This window comes from Neophocaena asiaeorientalis, unplaced genomic scaffold, assembly GCF_003031525.2.
Source record: "Neophocaena asiaeorientalis asiaeorientalis breed wild unplaced genomic scaffold, Neophocaena_asiaeorientalis_V1.1 scaffold44, whole genome shotgun sequence".
NCBI lineage: Eukaryota > Metazoa > Chordata > Mammalia > Artiodactyla > Phocoenidae > Neophocaena > Neophocaena asiaeorientalis.
Genome location: NW_020173678.1, coordinates 1,915,892 through 1,921,588, shown reverse-complemented (window position 1 = coordinate 1,921,588; position 5,697 = coordinate 1,915,892).

Below are 5,697 nucleotides of genomic sequence, written 5' to 3'. Positions count from 1 at the left end.
GGATTTTCTCCAGGCTTTGGGCTGGGGGTGTTGAGAGAGGGGTCTCCTCTAGCCAAGCGACAGATCTCACACTCGCACCCGAGCAAAGGAGTCATCGCTTCACAAACCGAGGGGTCCAGTCATGCTTTCCCCAGGTCCCTGGGAGCCCCGGAGATGGGACCCCGTCCTCGGACCCAACGCGGTGGCAGAGAGAGAATAAGCCGAGAAGCCGGGGTCACGGCCGCCACTGGACCCGGAGCCGAGTCCCCCTGCAAGCCGCATGCATTAGGGGGCGGTGGGAGCAGTTGCTGAAGTGGAATCAATGTTCCCAGAAGGAGGAAAGCGGCCACTGGGCCAGAGCAACAGGCATCCCAAGCACAGGCCCACCCCAAGGAGAAAGAAGCCACAGGGCGGAACTTGAGCCACCGTGGTCCCTCGGAGGGCTGCTCCCCAGACAGAGGGGCGGGCACGCGGTGGCCCTTGGTCTCACCACTGAGGTGTCTGCGGCTCTGCCTCCTCCTGACGCGGCTGTGACAACAGACCTGAGGCTGAGTGTCAGGGTGGCCCTCTTCAGGGACGGGATGGCTTAGCTCCCATCCCCCTGCCAGGCGGCCCCTTGAGAGTAGGGTCTGCTTACATGTACTCACTTATTTTGATTTATTTATTCTTTTATATATGAGATACTTTACTGGGCACCTTTTTTTTGCGGTACGCGGTCCTCTCACCGTTGTGGCCTCTCCTGTTGCGGAGCACAGGCTCCGGACGCGCAGGCTCAGCGGCCACGGCTCACGGGCCCAGCTGCTCCGCGGCATGTGGGATCTTCCCGGACCGAGGCACGAACCCGCGTCCCCTGCATCGGCAGTCGGACTCTCAACCACTGCAACACCAGGGAAGCCCCACCTTTTTTTAAAAAAAATCTTTTGGCTGTGCCCAGCGGCATGTGGGATCTTAGTTCCCCGACTAGGGATCGAACCCGGCCCCCTGCGGCAGAAGCTCACCGTCCTAACCACTGGACCGCCAGGGATGTCCCGGCACTTTTTATAAATTATTTTAAAATTCTTTTAACAGTGTTTGAGTTTGAGATTATTATTCCCATTTTCTACATGGGGAAGATGATTAACCTGACAAAATTCAGTCAACTAGTAGGTGGTTTAGCTGGGATTAAACTCTAGCAGGGTCCCACAGACACACCAGTCCACACACTGCCCTTCAGGGGACCAGGGTAGGGGCCTGGTCTGAGTGGTCAACCCATCAGTTGACCTTTGACCTATAATTTGGCCTGGTGGAGAGAAGGATACCCAGCTAGTCGGATTCTCACTCAACCTCTCAGGACGTTGCCTCGGAAACCCCAAGAGAAAACAAGGCCACCAGCCCAGGAGCTGAAGCGAGGGATGCAGGGTGGGGCCTCGAGGGAAAGCATGGCTCACAGGGAGGCCCCTGGAAGCGGAATTTATGAATCAACACAGACTATTCGTCAAAAGGAGCTACGAGGTCAAGAGAAGATGTCGTGACTTGTAAGTGGCTTCTGACCCCGCAGTTCCACTTCTGGGAAGGTACCTCACAGGTGTATGACAAGTGCAGTGAAGAACACACAGCCAGTGGCTGCAGTGTCGTGTGTAAGAGCAAAAGATCAAGCAACTCAAATGCCCATGAAGGGGGATGGATAAAGTGTATGCTCCATCTACATAACAGGAGATCAGCTAGGAGTCTTTCACGATGAGAGCGTTTCTCCACTGATACGGGCTGTATTAGGTGAACACGCAGAAGCAGAAGTGTGGTGTGCTGCGGTACGATGCATAAGAATACACACGCTTTCCTACACGTGCTCGTGCAGGAAAAACTCTGGAAGGATGTAGAAGAAACCCGTAGTGGTGGTAACCGGTGAGGGTCAGGGACGGCGGCAGGGTGCGGGCATGGGGGGACAGTTGAAAAGATACGTGCTCTTCGAACCACGTGAGTGTATTATTGATACTTGTCCAAAACTAAGGAACTGAAGGGGCACGGAGGAGGTTGCAGACGGGGCAGGGTGGCCGGGGAGCTCACACTCGCCACCTCAGCACGGCCTCACCCCAGCCCAGCCCTCGGGCTTCAGACCCGTGAGCCCAGCCCCGCTGCTCTTTCTGGTTTTCCATTTGCTGAGATTCTGCCTCCCTTCCTGCTCTACGCGATTTCCTTTTAAGAAACACCCTTCCTCCCAACCGGAGCCGTGTACAGAGGGCAGCTGAGTGGCCCCCCCTGCGGATGGGCCGGAAGGATGGGGGTCGGAGCTGCAACCCGAAGGAGGGTGGGGCTGGGTCCCCAGAGTGCGCCGCTGTTCTCCCATGAGGGTGTCGGGCGCCGGCCGGGGCAGCTCATCCAAGGGTCGCAGCTTTTCCTGGAACCCAATCCGTTTCCCCCACCCTGAGAAGGCAGATGGTCGTGGGGACACCATCCCAGTCTGAAGAGAGGGTGGGGGAGAAGATTCCCAGGGCAGAAAGCAGGCTGAGACGGTCAGCCAAGGACAGAAAAGCAAGTGGAGTATTTGGGGTTCGCAGTGTCAGGAAGGGTCCAGGGTGCTCAGAGTCTGAGGATAGAAACCCCATGGCTCGGGCGTTCTCTCTAACCCAGTGCCAGGTGCACAAAGGCACTTAAATCTAGGTGGGCAGGGTGACCCCCCCTAGGCTGTGCCCCGATGCCCCAGAGTCCAGGGCACCCTCCTCTCTCAGAACAGCCCCTGCCCCGTGCCCACAGACCCACCAAAGAGAAGAGGAGAGGGGCCGGGGGACCCGGGGGCTTCACTTAACTGGTGCTTTTTTTTTTTTTGCTGTACGTGGGCCTCTCACTGTTGTGGCCTTTCCCGTTGCGGAGCACAGGCTCAGCGGCCATGGCTCACGGGCCCAGCCACTCCGCGGCATGTGGGATCTTCCCAGACCGGGGCACGAACCCGCATCCCCTGCATCGGCAGGCGGACTCTCAATCACTGCGCCACCGGGGAAGCCCACTGGTGCTTCTTTATCAGAAGGATCCGATCAATATTCACAGCTCGGCGAGCCCTGGGCCCACCCGGGCGGGGTGCACCAGCACAGAGGCCAGAATGGGTCAGCGGTCCCACGGCCGGCGCCGTCCTCACCTACTCGGGCCTGCAGGGAACCGTCTTCAGTCCTCCCCACTCCCCAACCCTGGACGGGCAAAGCTGGGAAGGAGGCTCGAAGCTCGAGGTGGAGGGGGCACGGCAAAGGCAAGGCCCCGCCCGAGGCTCTGTAACCGCGGCCTCGCACCCAGCCCTGAGCAGGGGTTTCCTCACGGTGTGGACAGAGCTGCTCAGGACCCTCTGCTGCAGGTGGTCCGGGGAGGCGGGTGGGCACCGTGACTGTTCCACAGCAGCACTGTCAGAGGCCAGGGCGGCGGGAACCAGCATCTTCACCACCACGGCCCCTGGGACGGACGCTTCCCCGTGGGCACCATCCTGGAATATGTCATCGATCCAAGACAAAGGCATCTACATGCATTGAATTACTTGGCTTTTGATGTTGAGTTTAATCGATGATATACCTATCTTCATAATCGTCTACTGATCGCAGCGGAGAGAACCAAGGATTGACGCAGACTTGCAGGAAAGCCAGGCGAACACGAAGAGACTTTACTTCGCCTCTCGTGTTGGGTGAATGTACAACATCTACGAGGCTTTTGAATAATAAAAACAGTTCCTGGCAAACACCTCTCCTCCAACCAAAAGGTGGAGCCCTGGCCAATGCCCAGCTGGTTGGGAACAGAACACAGACAGCGGTGGGGCTGCCCTCGAGCTTGCAGCCCTGAAGCCCCAGACCCTCCTCGTGGGAGAGGCCAATGCAGGTACGGGTCCCACGACTCCTGGGCTCCAACGCAGGGCCGTCCTCCCCCTGGCCCACCCAGCAACAGCTCTGACTCCGAGGGGACGGTGGCCACACAGGGAAGGGCCTGGACGACCTCCCAGAAGTCGAGGCTCCCGAAATCACACCCCCTTTGCTGTCCGTCCCTGGGGCGTCTCGGAGAACTCCTTTCTCACATAAGAGTCACTGCTTCTCAGCACCAGAGCAGAGCAACCTGCTTCCACGAGAGGCCCCTGATCAACCCCAGGAGGTGCAGGGACCGGGGTTCTCACGTCACCAGCTGACAAATGAATCCACCACCACCGAGCGCCTGCTGGGGCTGGCCCTGTGCCTGGGCCCTGGGGCTCTTCTGTGGCACCAGGGCAGCACGTCTGGTTTCAGAGCCTGGCCTCTGACTTAGAATGAGATTGAACGTGTGCCGGTTCCACCGTGGTCCCCACCTCATCCCTCCACCCCACCTGGTGGCTTTGGCGACTCCTGTGAGAATTTCCACTTCAGGGGGAGGGCAGGGAGACAGACACTGGGCCGCAGGCCATGGAACTATCAATAGAACGACCTTCCCAGGTCGTCCTAGGAGCGGAGACCCTAGGGGGCTGGCTCAGGACCACGACAGCACCCAGGGAGCGCTGGGTCCTGCTGGGTCCCGGATTCCGACTCCCATCCCAACGTGGCAGACATCGGGGTGCCCTGGACAGGTCTCACCCTCTTCCGAGCCCCGGCTCTCACTCCTCATCCTGTATTTGGGGGCAGGGAGGGGGTGCCCTGGTAAAAAGTAAGGGAGGGAGGCCACGGCGGGAAAGGCAGAAGGTCCCAGCCAATCTGGGGCGCCCAGGAGTCCCAGGCCTGGGTGACGCTTCCTGCAACCCAACATGCAACACAAACAAGCCCCCAGGCGCTGGCCAGGGGCTCCCTGTGCCCCCTAGAGGGCAGGGCCTGGGGGCACAGAGGGAGGGGCCAGGCTTGGGGCAGAAGATGGCAGATGGCGAACCACAGGAAGGCAGCCGGCAGCCAGGGACCCTCCATCGTATGAGGGCGGAAGCTTCTCTGGTGGCTGGAAGCCATTCCACCTGCCCCGTGCCGGGGTTTGAGTTTGGAACACAGGACAGCAGCCCGCTCTCCACTCTTTTCAGGGCAGGACAACAGAGACAAGAAGGTCACATCTGGTTGACAGGGTCCGGCTCCCAGGACCGGGCTTTTAAGACTGGTGGCCTCTTGTGATGTCACCAGGTGGTACAAAAGGGGGCCCCTGGGAGAGACGAGGGCTGGTCTGTGAGGTGCTAGTAGATATTCCACGAAAACCCAACCGGCAAACCAAAACCTATTGCTCAATAGTTTGGGGAACTGGCTTAAAGCAAGTTCAACAGATCTCACTGCTGTGGGATTCTCCTGCCTCTTTGCCACACTGACGTGCACCCTGAATCTCTAAGAAACGGGCACAATGTCCTATTTTCAGAAACTTGTTTTCACAGGAGTCTTTTGAGCGGCATATTCAGGACCAGTGGGGCACAGAGCACGTGTGCTCCAGTCCTGGAGCAAGGGGAGAAGCCCTGGCGGCCCCTCCTTGGCCCCCGTGCGGTCCCCTGCCCATCGCACCTGATCCTGGGCCGCTCGGGCCCCCGCCCCCGTCACTGTCCTCTGCTCCCCTCATTTCCCTTAAGCGGACAAACGTCCAGACCTCTGGTCCTCAGCCTCAGACGCGACAGGGAAGAGGCCAGAGCAGGGCCGAGGGGAACCCAGGCCAAGGACACACGGTGGTGGCCTGGGAGAGTGGGGGGCCGGGGGCGGGGCCATCTGGTGGGGTTTGGTTTACAAGCAGCGTCCTTCACGGAGGGAGCGGGAGGGGAGGGGCGTAGGGGAACGGAGAGGACGT